Raw genomic sequence first — 16,061 nt, 5'->3', positions numbered from 1 at the left:
GTCATCTGGTATGGTGATGTGTTTGTAAACTTTGAGGTGCAAGGTCTCGTTCCACAAGGCGATCGTGTATTGTAGCCCACTATGACAGCCGTTCGTCTAAGTTAAAAGTCGGTGAGTGGCGATCACCTTAGCGCTACGATCATAGTTTGGAATTCTAAAGGTGTTGGCTGAATTCTAAAGGTGAATCGACAGGCACAGACATGAACGGGATGTAGGTATATGCCTACGTACTGTCATTCGTGTCTCCATGCAAACGTGGTGTCACGCGTGACGACAAACACACGTTGATCCATAGGATTATTATTATTATTAATTATACCGAGGTGCTGGCACTCGTGTAGGTTGACATGCGCACTGTCATTCGTGTCGACATACACACGTCATGTACTTCGTGTGTTTCCATGCACACGTGATGTACTTCGTGTTGCCATGCAAACGTGATGTCATGCGTGTCTTCAAACACACGTTGATCCACATGATTATTTATCCTATTTAATATTTTTTAAGGATAGAGAGGGATCAATAGACATACGTGGTGTTTGACTCGTGTCTCCAGGCACACGTGGTGTTTCACTCGTGTACACCACCATACATACCAACATATTTATTTCATTTTTTTTTTGAGACGTACAATTGTGGTGTCACGCGTAGGCGTGTGCGTCCAAGAGGACGAGGGAGCGGGTGTGGGTTCTTTGTTTTGGATTGTTGTTGTTTGTGTTGGCAAAGCAAGCAGGGTGGGTGTCGATGGCGTGTGGAGATGATAGATCACTGAAACGAACTTATCAAAGTTATCATACACAGTCGATAACCCAGCCACTTTGTTGCTAGGTAGACACCACATCGACGAAAGATTGTGCTACAACATTCCACAAATGACGTCATCGACTATGATGATGTGATTGTAAACTTTGAGATGTAAGGTTTTGTTCCACAAGGCGATCGTATTGTAGCAAAAGAACAATCGTTCGTTTCACTAACAGTCGGTGAGTGGCGATCACCTCAGCGCTACGATCATGGTGTGGAATTTTAAAGGTGTTGCCTGAATTTTTAAAGGTGAATCGACAGGCACACACGTGTAGGAATGCAGGGAGCGATCGGTTTCACCTCGGTTTTCCAAACTGGCCCGACCCTTATGTTTCTTTTTCATAGGAAAAGTGATGACCAGAGAGTGTCTATACTATTTAAGACACTGTCACCCTGTTTCCTGATTGGACGACAACCCAAGCTTCTGATGGGTAACCATTTTTTATCCTGTTTTTTTCCCTGGGGTGAGCATGCTGATTTCTCCATCCTAAAAACACAACACAATTCATTTTTTCAACTTTTAGAGTGGATCGAAAGGGCTCCTGTTTTGATGGCTCCAAAACGGGACACGTCGATGTATCCGTTTCCATGCCTGGACTGAGCCTCAGTTTTCCAAATTGGTCCGACCGTTGTGTTTGTTTTTTTACTGGGAAAAAGAAAGCACAACTCGGCTTGGGTGCTGACTTCTGATTGGTCAGATTTTCGACCAATCAGATACCTTCTATAAAAAGATCGTCTTGTTTATGTATATTAAGGAAGGGCTGACGTTCATCAGGCACTCATCGCCACCATGACGGACAAGCAGAGTACACCCTATCGTTTGGAGAGGAAAGACACCACACGCTCCAGACGGTTAAGAACTGCTAACCCTACCTATCGTTTGACTTTCAACCCAGACTACTTGGACACCGTACCACCAGACCACGTTCCCATTGAACTGCCAGCTTTATTTGACAGGGTGATCGATGACTTTTATCAACAGATGTCAGGCCAGAAGGGAGATCGTATTGGTCTAGGTATCGATCATCCCGCTTTGAACACCCCCATACGGATTCCTTTTCGTCGCTTTGAAGATCTCCATAGGCTAGATATTTTACATGCCGTGGAAAAAGTCCAACAGTCCAACAAAGACCTGAACATCGATGCCACCATGGTTGTGACTTTAGTACATGTAGCAGATCCCGACAGGCTAGGATCAGGCAGTGGCCGTCATCAACTGAAAAACGTGATTGGACTTGAAACCTTTTTAACACGCAAAAGGGGCATTGTACGGATCAAGAACGAAGATCAATCCTGTTTGGCACGGGCCCTGGTGGTGGCACAGCATTATGCCCAGAAACCTAACCCTCTGACCCAAGAATGGACCAACCAGCGAATGAGACTCACGAGAACGGATCGAGTCGACGTTCAAGGCATAAGGGGCACGGGACTTGTTTTGACGCCTAGGCCTGCCTGAAGGTCCCTGTCAGGGCCTGGACGACCTAGCACGCGTTGGACGCGCCTTGGCCCACCTGAATTATCAACTGAAAGTCTACAGTCAAGAGGTGGACCAGAGACTGTTGTACAAGTGTGATGAGGCTCCACCCAACGCCACCGTGCTGCATTTATATCATCATGATCAGCACTACGATGTCATCACTTCCATGCCAGCTTTTTATGCATCTAACCATTACTGCGAACGCTGCGACCACCGTTTCGACCATCTCGAAAATCATCCCTGCACCAAGCAATACTGCTGCCACCGCTGCCTCCACTCTAGCTATTGCGGACCCAAGGAAGAGCACGGGATCCCTTGCTTGACATGTCAACGCTGGTTCCCAAATCAACAGTGTTACACCCAACATCTCCAGTCACCGTCAGAGGGAAAACCCAGCGCCTGTCAATCGATTCACAGGTGTCCGACCTGTTGTCAGCTGGTCCGCGTCTTGGAGACCCCCATGGCTCATCACGAGTGCTCAGATAAAGAACATCCCTGCTTAGTGTGTCAAGAACCCATGACCCCAGACCATCGCTGTTACATGACGCCTCTCCGTGAAGAAAACGAGGATGAGGAGGGGGAGGATGAGGAGGGGGAAGAGGATGAGGAGGAGGGGGAAGAGGAACAACATCACATAGGAGACAACGTCAAATATGCGTTCTATGATTTTGAATGCATGCAAGACACGGAAAAGCACAAATTTGTGCGTGGTGCAGTTAGGATGTGGACGATGTATCAGTGAAGTGAACAAGGACTTGTGCGAACACTGTCCATGGAGAGAAGAAGGGTATGGTCCCAGCTGTGAGATCGTGTTTCGAGGCCCCACCACGCGACATGATGTGTGTGTGGTTGACAACGCTGGCTGAAAAACCCAAGAAGAAGAAAGAAGAGGAAGATGAGGACAGCACACGCAAGGGGGCAACAGCACGCAAGGGGACAACAGCACACCCTGGGAAAAGAAAACGGGATGGAACCCCCTCAAGAAACCACTCTTCAAAACGTCAACGACATTCATCACCCCAGCTGGAGGAGGTGGAAGAGGTGGAGGGGGAAGATGCCATGGAAGTGGACGCGCCCACCCCGTTGGAGGAGGAAAAGGGGAAGGAGAAGACAAAGAAGACAAAGAACAAAAACACCACTACCACCACAGTCCAGAAGGAGGACCGCATTTATGTGATGGCACATAATGCATGATCCTTTGATATGCACTTGATCCTGAAGGGCCTGTACCCCCTTCTGGTGAAACTCCCCACCAAGATTCGAAATGGACAACAAATTGTACAGGTGACCCTGGGACGCTTGTGTTTCGAAGACAGTTTAAATTTCATACCCTACCCACTGAAAGCATTTCCAAAGAGCTTTGGACTGAAAGAACTGAAGAAAGGGTATTTTCCGCACTTTTTCAATACCGAAGCCAACCAGACCTACAGAAGTCCCTATCCACCAGCCGTCTTGTACAATCCCGATGGCATGTCTCTCGCTTCCTCCAGTGGCATACCCAAAAAGTGCAAGAAGGAGCCTTGTTTGACTTACAAGGAGAACGTTTAGCCTACTGCCAGAGCGATATGGACATTTTGAGACGAGGATGCGCTGACTTCCGACAGAACGCCATCAGCTCGGTTCGCATGGATCCCTTTGTAGAGGTGATGACAGCTGCTGCGTTCACCATGAAATCCTTCCGAAAACACGACCTGAAACCCAATACCATTGCCATTCTTCACCTCAAGGCTACCAACCCAAGAGAAACTATTCCCAGGCCTGTATACACTGGTTCAATTATCTGATGGAAACGGAGCCCAATCTGCACCTCCAGCACGCCAGGAATGGAGGTGAAAAAGAGTTCACGTGTGGAGAGGGTCAACATCGGTACAGTGTGGATGGCTACGATCCAGCGACAGGCACCATCTACGAATTCCTGGGATGTTTCTGGCATGGGTGCCAGGCATGTTACAAGACCCAAATTGGAGAACCTCATCCCGTCCTGGGCACGTTGTTGGGAGCACGTTAAACCGACACCCGCTACCGCCTGAGTCTCTTGAGCCAACACCCTGAGGTGAAACGGATCGTCACCCTGTGGGAGCACGAATTTACAAAAATGCAACAGGAGGACTCCGCTCTGCGTGCTTTCTTGCAGGGACCCAACTGTATCCACGTCCCTGGACCGCTCAACACTCGCGACGCCTTCTATGGAGAACGCACCAATGCCACGCAATTATGCTACGAAGCCCAAGAAGGAGAAACTATCAAGTACATCGATATTTGTTCCCTTTATCCTTACATTTGTAAGACCGGAGCGTATCCCAGGGGACACCCGACCCTTCTCCATCAACCACCTGTGGACACGTTGTTTGAACTTAAAGGACTGATCCAATGTCTTGTCCTCCCCCGAAACGACTCTACCATCCGCTACTGCCCTACAGATCGGGTGGCAAACTGCTCTGTCCTTTGTGCCGTACATGTGCCGATACCCGGTCAGACTCCCCCTGCAAGCACACAGACGAGAGGTCATGGGTGGGTACGTACGCCACCGTAGAACTCCAGGAAGCCGTGAAGAAATATGACTACCAGGTGCTTCAGATCTACGACGTTTGGCATTTTGACACCTTTGCACAGCATGACCCCGACACCCAGCAAGAAGGACTCTTTGACACTTATATCGTTCGTCATTTCAAGGAGAAGCTCGAAGCCAGCGGATACCCCGAGGGACAACGGATCACGACGCTTACATCCAGGAGATTTATGACAAAGAAGGTTGGACAAGGTCCGTATTGATTAAAAAAAAAAAAAGGACGTCGCACTATTGCCAAGATGCAAATAAATTCGCTCTGGGGCAAGTTTGGACAACGGTTAGACTACAGTCAGAACATCTATATGAACGATCCTGTATAGTACTTTGCCTTGTGGAGGGATGAACGCAATACCATCGAAGATGTCACCGTTGTCAACGAACCCATGGTGGAAGTGACCTATACCCACAAGGAAGAATTCCAAACCCCTCATTCTCATTTCAATGTCGCCATTGCTGCTTGGGTCACCGCCCAAGCACATCTCAAGCTGTACAAGACCCTTGCCCTGGTGGGTCGCAGGGTCTTGTACTTTATCACGGACAGCGTCATTTACATTCATCGACCTCACGACACGAATCCAGAGCTGGGCCATTCGTTGGGTGAGTTTACAGATGAACTGGACGGAAACACCATCAAGACGTTTGTGTCAGGAGGTCCCAAAAACTATGGCTATGAGTTAATGAACCCAAGACCCGATGGAACGCGCACGTCCTGCAAAGTGCGAGGGTTCACTTTGAATTACAGAAACCAACAACATCTCAAATTGACACCATGAAAGGACTGATACTGGGACAACGGCCTGGGAAAGAGGGGGAGAAAATCAGCTTGGGTTCCCCTCATCAAATCATTCAAAAAGGACCTCGGCATGAAAACACTCTTGTAACCCGACCCTTTGCCTTGGGCGGCCCTCTGATGGGTCGAAACGAGGTTTTGCTTTCTCTCTCACGCTACAAGCCTGACCCTATGGAAAAGAAACACAAGGGTTGGTCCAGTTATGAAAAATTGAGACTCAGACCAGTCACCGGAATGAACCAATCAGAAAGCAGGACGTCAGTGCCTTTTAATACGACCAACACTCTCCGGTCATCACTTTTCACTGAATGGCCCAAGCAACAACACCATCATGTTCCGGCTACTACTACCGTATGACAACAATGGCCACTACCACCTCACCATCAAACAGAAGAAGAAGGAGAAGGGGGACAAGGACGAAGACGTTCTCAATAGCGAGCATTTCCGTGTGCAATGGCAGACATCCTGGAGGTGCGGTTAGTTCTACATTGGGAGATGATGAGAACAAGTGCCTTGTACAAAGCTTCACATGACTACATGCATGAGAAGTTAAAGAGTGTTGTGGACACATTTCTGCCTCCAGGTTATGGCATCTGCATCCCCAGCATGGAATTCTAAGTGTAAAAGTCAACACCAACACCTGAAGCAGCAGCACTCACAACATCCATACTCAAAGCAGCCCAAAAAGCAGCAGCACCACACGTCGCAGCACTTACGGCAGTGGCAGCAGAGGGAACGTTAAAAGAACCAGACGTACTCCTCTCAGCACTCATTGCAGCGTCAGCAGCAGCAGAAGCAGCACCCATACTAACAACAACATGAAATCCTTCCGAAAACACGACCTGAAACCCAATACCATTGCCATTCTTCACCTCAAGGCTACCAACCCAAGAGAAACTATTCCCAGGCCTGTATACACTGGTTCAATTATCTGATGGAAACGGAGCCCAATCTGCACCTCCAGCACGCCAGGAATGGAGGTGAAAAAGAGTTCACGTGTGGAGAGGGTCAACATCGGTACAGTGTGGATGGCTACGATCCAGCGACAGGCACCATCTACGAATTCCTGGGATGTTTCTGGCATGGGTGCCAGGCATGTTACAAGACCCAAATTGGAGAACCTCATCCCGTCCTGGGCACGTTGTTGGGAGCACGTTAAACCGACACCCGCTACCGCCTGAGTCTCTTGAGCCAACACCCTGAGGTGAAACGGATCGTCACCCTGTGGGAGCACGAGTTTACAAAAATGCAACAGGAGGACTCCGCTCTGCGTGCTTTCTTGCAGGGACCCCACTGTATCCACGTCCCTGGACCGCTCAACCCTCGCGACGCCTTCTATGGAGAACGCACCAATGCCACGCAATTATGCTACGAAGCCCAAGAAGGAGAAACTATCAAGTACATCGATATTTGTTCCCTTTATCCTTACATTTGTAAGACCGGAGCGTATCCCACGGGACACCCGACCCTTCTCCATCAACCACCTGTGGACACGTTGTTTGAACTTAAAGGACTGATCCAATGTCTTGTCCTCCCCCCGAAACGACTCTACCATCCGCTACTGCCCTACAGATCGGGTGGCAAACTGCTCTGTCCTTTGTGCCGTACATGTGCCGATACCCGGTCAGACTCCCCCTGCAAGCACACAGACGAGAGGTCATGGGTGGGTACGTACGCCACCGTAGAACTCCAGGAAGCCGTGAAGAAATATGACTACCAGGTGCTTCAGATCTACGACGTTTGGCATTTTGACACCTTTGCACAGCATGACCCCGACACCCAGCAAGAAGGACTCTTTGACACTTATATCGTTCGTCATTTCAAGGAGAAGCTCGAAGCCAGCGGATACCCCGAGGGACAACGGATCACGACGCTTACATCCAGGAGATTTATGACAAAGAAGGTTAGACAAGGTCCGTATTGATTAAAAAAAAAAAAAGGACGTCGCACTATTGCCAAGATGCAAATAAATTCGCTCTGGGGCAAGTTTGGACAACGGTTAGACTACAGTCAGAACATCTATATGAACGATCCTGTACAGTACTTTGCCTTGTGGAGGGATGAACGCAATACCATCGAAGATGTCACCGTTGTCAACGAACACATGGTGGAAGTGACCTATACCCACAAGGAAGAATTCCAAACCCCTCATTCTCATTTCAATGTCGCCATTGCTGCTTGGGTCACCGCCCAAGCACATCTCAAGCTGTACAAGACCCTTGCCCTGGTGGGTCGCAGGGTCTTGTACTTTATCACGGACAGCGTCATTTACATTCATCGACCTCACGACACGAATCCAGAGCTGGGCCATTCGTTGGGTGAGTTTACAGATGAACTGGACGGAAACACCATCAAGACGTTTGTGTCAGGAGGTCCCAAAAACTATGGCTATGAGTTAATGAACCCAAGACCCGATGGAACGCGCACGTCCTGCAAAGTGCGAGGGTTCACTTTGAATTACAGAAACCAACAACATCTCAAATTGACACCATGAAAGGACTGATACTGGGACAACGGCCTGGGAAAGAGGGGGAGAAAATCAGCTTGGGTTCCCCTCATCAAATCATTCAAAAAGGACCTCGGCATGAAAACGCTCTTGTAACCCGACCCTTTGCCTTGGGCGGCCCTCTGATGGGTCGAAACGAGGTTTTGCTTTCTCTCTCACGCTACAAGCCTGACCCTATGGAAAAGAAACACAAGGGTTGGTCCAGTTAGGAAAAATTGAGACTCAGACCAGTCACCGGAACGAACCAATCAGAAAGCAGGACATCAGTGCCTTTTAATACGACCAACACTCTCCGGTCATCACTTTTCACTGAATGGCCCAAGCAACAACACCATCATGTTCCGGCTACTACTACCGTATGACAACAATGGCCACTACCGCCTCACCATCAAACAGAAGAAGAAGGAGAAGGGGGACAAGGACGAAGACGTTCTCAATAGCGAGCATTTCCGTGTGCAATGGCAGACATCCTGGAGGTGCGGTTAGTTCTACATTGGGAGATGATGAGAACAAGTGCCTTGTACAAAGCTTCACATGACTACATGCATGAGAAGTTAAAGAGTGTTGTGGACACATTTCTGCCTCCAGGTTATGGCATCTGCATCCCCAGCATGGAATTCTAAGTGTAAAAGTCAACACCAACACCTGAAGCAGCAGCACTCACAACATCCATACTCAAAGCAGCCCAAAAAGCAGCAGCACCACACGTCGCAGCACTTACGGCAGTGGCAGCAGAGGGAACGTTAAAAGAACCAGACGTACTCCTCTCAGCACTCATTGCAGCGTCAGCAGCAGCAGAAGCAGCACCCATACTAACAACAACATGAAATCCTTCCGAAAACACGACCTGAAACCCAATACCATTGCCATTCTTCACCTCAAGGCTACCAACCCAAGAGAAACTATTCCCAGGCCTGTATACACTGGTTCAATTATCTGATGGAAACGGAGCCCAATCTGCACCTCCAGCACGCCAGGAATGGAGGTGAAAAAGAGTTCACGTGTGGAGAGGGTCAACATCGGTACAGTGTGGATGGCTACGATCCAGCGACAGGCACCATCTACGAATTCCTGGGATGTTTCTGGCATGGGTGCCAGGCATGTTACAAGACCCAAATTGGAGAACCTCATCCCGTCCTGGGCACGTTGTTGGGAGCACGTTAAACCGACACCTGCTACCGCCTGAGTCTCTTGAGCCAACACCCTGAGGTGAAACGGATCGTCACCCTGTGGGAGCACGAGTTTACAAAAATGCAACAGGAGGACTCCGCTCTGCGTGCTTTCTTGCAGGGACCCCACTGTATCCACGTCCCTGGACCGCTCAACCCTCGCGACGCCTTCTATGGAGAACGCACCAATGCCACGCAATTATGCTACGAAGCCCAAGAAGGAGAAACTATCAAGTACATCGATATTTGTTCCCTTTATCCTTACATTTGTAAGACCGGAGCGTATCCCACGGGACACCCGACCCTTCTCCATCAACCACCTGTGGACACGTTGTTTGAACTTAAAGGACTGATCCAATGTCTTGTCCTCCCCCCGAAACGACTCTACCATCCGCTACTGCCCTACAGATCGGGTGGCAAACTGCTCTGTCCTTTGTGCCGTACATGTGCCGATACCCGGTCAGACTCCCCCTGCAAGCACACAGACGAGAGGTCATGGGTGGGTACGTACGCCACCGTAGAACTCCAGGAAGCCGTGAAGAAATATGACTACCAGGTGCTTCAGATCTACGACGTTTGGCATTTTGACACCTTTGCACAGCATGACCCCGACACCCAGCAAGAAGGACTCTTTGACACTTATATCGTTCGTCATTTCAAGGAGAAGCTCGAAGCCAGCGGATACCCCTAGGGACAACGGATCACGACGCTTATATCCAGGAGATTTATGACAAAGAAGGTTGGACAAGGTCCGTATTGATTAAAATAAAATAAAAGGACGTCGCACTATTGCCAAGATGCAAATAAATTCGCTCTGGGGCAAGTTTGGACAACGGTTAGACTACAGTCAGAACATCTATATGAACGATCCTGTACAGTACTTTGCCTTGTGGAGGGATGAACGCAATACCATCGAAGATGTCACCGTTGTCAACGAACACATGGTGGAAGTGACCTATACCCACAAGGAAGAATTCCAAACCCCTCATTCTCATTTCAATGTCGCCATTGCTGCTTGGGTCACCGCCCAAGCACATCTCAAGCTGTACAAGACCCTTGCCCTGGTGGGTCGCAGGGTCTTGTACTTTATCACGGACAGCGTCATTTACATTCATCGACCTCACGACACGAATCCAGAGCTGGGCCATTCGTTGGGTGAGTTTACAGATGAACTGGACGGAAACACCATCAAGACGTTTGTGTCAGGAGGTCCCAAAAACTATGGCTATGAGTTAATGAACCCAAGACCCGATGGAACGCGCACGTCCTGCAAAGTGCGAGGGTTCACTTTGAATTACAGAAACCAACAACATCTCAAATTGACACCATGAAAGGACTGATACTGGGACAACGGCCTGGGAAAGAGGGCGAGAAAATCAGCTTGGGTTCCCCTCATCAAATCATTCAAAAAGGACCTCGGCATGAAAACGCTCTTGTAACCCGACCCTTTGCCTTGGGCGGCCCTCTGATGGGTCGAAACGAGGTTTTGCTTTCTCTCTCACGCTACAAGCCTGACCCTATGGAAAAGAAACACAAGGGTTGGTCCAGTTAGGAAAAATTGAGACTCAGACCAGTCACCGGAACGAACCAATCAGAAAGCAGGACATCAGTGCCTTTTAATACGACCAACACTCTCCGGTCATCACTTTTCACTGAATGGCCCAAGCAACAACACCATCATGTTCCGGCTACTACTACCGTATGACAACAATGGCCACTACCGCCTCACCATCAAACAGAAGAAGAAGGAGAAGGGGGACAAGCACGAAGACGTTCTCAATAGCGAGCATTTCCGTGTGCAATGGCAGACATCCTGGAGGTGCGGTTAGTTCTACATTGGGAGATGATGAGAACAAGTGCCTTGTACAAAGCTTCACATGACTACATGCATGAGAAGTTAAAGAGTGTTGTGGACACATTTCTGCCTCCAGGTTATGGCATCTGCATCCCCAGCATGGAATTCTAAGTGTAAAAGTCAACACCAACACCTGAAGCAGCAGCACTCACAACATCCATACTCAAAGCAGCCCAAAAAGCAGCAGCACCACACGTCGCAGCACTTACGGCAGTGGCAGCAGAGGGAACGTTAAAAGAACCAGACGTACTCCTCTCAGCACTCATTGCAGCGTCAGCAGCAGCAGAAGCAGCACCCATACTAACAACAACATGAAATCCTTCCGAAAACACGACCTGAAACCCAATACCATTGCCATTCTTCACCTCAAGGCTACCAACCCAAGAGAAACTATTCCCAGGCCTGTATACACTGGTTCAATTATCTGATGGAAACGGAGCCCAATCTGCACCTCCAGCACGCCAGGAATGGAGGTGAAAAAGAGTTCACGTGTGGAGAGGGTCAACATCGGTACAGTGTGGATGGCTACGATCCAGCGACAGGCACCATCTACGAATTCCTGGGATGTTTCTGGCATGGGTGCCAGGCATGTTACAAGACCCAAATTGGAGAACCTCATCCCGTCCTGGGCACGTTGTTGGGAGCACGTTAAACCGACACCCGCTACCGCCTGAGTCTCTTGAGCCAACACCCTGAGGTGAAACGGATCGTCACCCTGTGGGAGCACGAGTTTACAAAAATGCAACAGGAGGACTCTGCTCTGCGTGCTTTCTTGCAGGGACCCCACTGTATCCACGTCCCTGGACCGCTCAACCCTCGCGACGCCTTCTATGGAGAACGCACCAATGCCACGCAATTATGCTACGAAGCCCAAGAAGGAGAAACTATCAAGTACATCGATATTTGTTCCCTTTATCCTTACATTTGTAAGACCGGAGCGTATCCCACGGGACACCCGACCCTTCTCCATCAACCACCTGTGGACACGTTGTTTGAACTTAAAGGACTGATCCAATGTCTTGTCCTCCCCCCGAAACGACTCTACCATCCGCTACTGCCCTACAGATCGGGTGGCAAACTGCTCTGTCCTTTGTGCCGTACATGTGCCGATACCCGGTCAGACTCCCCCTGCAAGCACACAGACGAGAGGTCATGGGTGGGTACGTACGCCACCGTAGAACTCCAGGAAGCCGTGAAGAAATATGACTACCAGGTGCTTCAGATCTACGACGTTTGGCATTTTGACACCTTTGCACAGCATGACCCCGACACCCAGCAAGAAGGACTCTTTGACACTTATATCGTTCGTCATTTCAAGGAGAAGCTCGAAGCCAGCGGATACCCCGAGGGACAACGGATCACGACGCTTACATCCAGGAGATTTATGACAAAGAAGGTTGGACAAGGTCCGTATTGATTAAAAAAAAAAAAAGGACGTCGCACTATTGCCAAGATGCAAATAAATTCGCTCTGGGGCAAGTTTGGACAACGGTTAGACTACAGTCAGAACATCTATATGAACGATCCTGTACAGTACTTTGCCTTGTGGAGGGATGAACGCAATACCATCGAAGATGTCACCGTTGTCAACGAACACATGGTGGAAGTGACCTATACCCACAAGGAAGAATTCCAAACCCCTCATTCTCATTTCAATGTCGCCATTGCTGCTTGGGTCACCGCCCAAGCACATCTCAAGCTGTACAAGACCCTTGCCCTGGTGGGTCGCAGGGTCTTGTACTTTATCACGGACAGCGTCATTTACATTCATCGACCTCACGACACGAATCCAGAGCTGGGCCATTCGTTGGGTGAGTTTACAGATGAACTGGACGGAAACACCATCAAGACGTTTGTGTCAGGAGGTCCCAAAAACTATGGCTATGAGTTAATGAACCCAAGACCCGATGGAACGCGCACGTCCTGCAAAGTGCGAGGGTTCACTTTGAATTACAGAAACCAACAACATCTCAAATTGACACCATGAAAGGACTGATACTGGGACAACGGCCTGGGAAAGAGGGGGAGAAAATCAGCTTGGGTTCCCCTCATCAAATCATTCAAAAAGGACCTCGGCATGAAAACGCTCTTGTAACCCGACCCTTTGCCTTGGGCGGCCCTCTGATGGGTCGAAACGAGGTTTTGCTTTCTCTCTCACGCTACAAGCCTGACCCTATGGAAAAGAAACACAAGGGTTGGTCCAGTTAGGAAAAATTGAGACTCAGACCAGTCACCGGAATGAACCAATCAGAAAGCAGGACATCAGTGCCTTTTAATACGACCAACACTCTCCGGTCATCACTTTTCACTGAATGGCCCAAGCAACAACACCATCATGTTCCGGCTACTACTACCGTATGACAACAATGGCCACTACCGCCTCACCATCAAACAGAAGAAGAAGGAGAAGGGGGACAAGGACGAAGACGTTCTCAATAGCGAGCATTTCCGTGTGCAATGGCAGACATCCTGGAGGTGCGGTTAGTTCTACATTGGGAGATGATGAGAACAAGTGCCTTGTACAAAGCTTCACATGACTACATGCATGAGAAGTTAAAGAGTGTTGTGGACACATTTCTGCCTCCAGGTTATGGCATCTGCATCCCCAGCATGGAATTCTAAGTGTAAAAGTCAACACCAACACCTGAAGCAGCAGCACTCACAACATCCATACTCAAAGCAGCCCAAAAAGCAGCAGCACCACACGTCGCAGCACTTACGGCAGTGGCAGCAGAGGGAACGTTAAAAGAACCAGACGTACTCCTCTCAGCACTCATTGCAGCGTCAGCAGCAGCAGAAGCAGCACCCATACTAACAACAACACCCTCAGAAGCAGTGAAAGCAGCACAACAACTCGACTCAGCACTATTGACAGCGATACTAGCATCCGCCGCAGCAACACCTGCAGCCATAGAAGCAGCAGCAGTAGCACTCGTTGAAATAGTAACTTCACATGCACCCTTGCTGCAACAGTACTCATCGCAGACAACACCAACAACAACACCCGTAGCAGCAGCAGAAGCAGCCACCACACAGGCAGAAGAAGATGCAGCTGCAGATGCAGCAACAACACCCTCACTAAAAGTATTCATCAATGCACTACAGATGGCGCAATGCGCGGCAGGTGTGAGGGCATCGAAGGGGACACCCCGAGAAGCAGCAGCAACAGAAAAATTTGCCTCAGCACTATCCTGGGCGGCAGCAACAGCCACAGCCGCCACACCCATAGCAGTAGAAGCAGCAACAGCTGCACTCCTTGCCATAGTAACAGGAGTAACTTCAGCGCAGTCACCACCACCACCACCTTCACCATCACCGATGGACACCTCAGATGCTGCAGCACCCACACCAAAACCAGTGGCAGTCACCACAGCACCCTCATCAACAGCACCCACACCAAAACCAGTGGCAGCAGCAGTGGCACCAGCAGTGGCAGCCACCACCCCCACAGCAATAGAACCACCAGTAGCAACACCCTCACTAACAGAACTCTTTGATGCGCTCCACGCAGCAGCAGAAGCAGCTGCAGCAGCAACAACACCCTCACCAGCAGCAGCAGCAGCAGCACCAGAACTCATCTCAGCACTATATAGAGCGGCAGTAGCAGCCGCAGCAGCAACACCTTCACCAACAGAAGCAGCAGCAATAACAGCACTCGTTGCAACATTGAGCAGGCTACCTGTGTGATGACGATGACGAAGGTTGTCATCCACTTTTTCGCATTATTCGCATTGTTTCGCATTGTTTGCCCTGTATCTAAGTTGAAGTGTGTTAGGTGTCATCATTAAACAGGGATAAATTGAACTGACTCTTTGTGTCGTGATTGATATCAACTCCAACAGGATGCTAAACCGAGGGTAGAGGCTGAGTTGAGATGTCGTCTACGTTGTATGTCTGTCTGTGCGTCTGTCATGTCAGTGCACACCAAAGTGAAGAAGAGAAAGATAAAAGAGAAAGGCCATGCTTGAAAGATCAGCTGCCTGGTGTCCACATGGTGTTCAGACTAATTGAGGCACACCCTGCTTGCTTTGCCAACGCAAACAACAACAATCCAAAACAAAGAACCCACACCCGCTCCCTCGTCCTCCTGGACGCACACGCCTACGCGTGACACCACAGTTGTACGTCTCAAAATAAAAATAAAATAAATATGTTGGTATGTATGGTGGTGTACACGAGTGAAACACCACGTGTGCCTGAAGACACGAGTCAAACACCACGTATGTCTATCGATCTCTCTCTATCCTTGTAAAATGCTAAATAGGATAAATAATCCTGTGGATCAACGTGTGTTTGAAGACACGCATGACATCACGTTTGCATGGCAACATGAAGTACATCACGTGTGCATGGAAACACACGAAGTACATGACGTGTGCATGGAGACACGAATGACAGTACGCATGTCAACCTACACGAGTGCCAGCACCTCGGTATAATTAATAATAATAATAATAATAATAATCCTATGGATCAACGTGTGTTTGTCGTCACGCGTGACACCACGTTTGCATGGAGACACGAATGACAGTACGTAGGCATATACCTACATCCCGTTCATGTCTGTGCCTGTCGATTCACCTTTAGAAATCAGCCAACACCTTTAGAATTCCAAACCACGATCGTAGCGCTAAGGTGATCGCCACTCACCGACTTTTAACTAAGACGAACGGCTGTCATAGTTGGCTACAATACACGATCGCCTTGTGGAACGAGACCTTGCACCTCAAAGTTTACAAACACATCACCATACCAGATGACATGATTTGTGGAATGTTGTTGCAAGATCCTTCGCCGATATGACGTCAACCTAGCAACAAAGTGGCAGAGTCGTCGACTGTGTATGATATGCTCGTCTCAGTGAGCTATCATCTCCACATGCCATCGCCAC

General features: G+C 49.2%; 1 protein-coding gene across 2 annotated transcripts in view; it reads left to right on the top strand.

The window, feature by feature from the left end:
• Positions 1-16,061, top strand: part of LOC125373118 (glucose dehydrogenase [FAD, quinone]-like) — a 36,056-nt gene that overhangs the window by 18,682 nt on the left and 1,313 nt on the right. The window lies entirely within an intron of this gene.

This window comes from Haliotis rufescens, unplaced genomic scaffold (genome assembly GCF_023055435.1).
Source record: "Haliotis rufescens isolate VD_foot unplaced genomic scaffold, xgHalRufe1.0.p SCAF_5, whole genome shotgun sequence".
NCBI lineage: Eukaryota > Metazoa > Mollusca > Gastropoda > Lepetellida > Haliotidae > Haliotis > Haliotis rufescens.
Note: the sequence above shows the minus strand (reverse complement) of the source record. Positions and strands in the feature narration are given on the sequence as shown.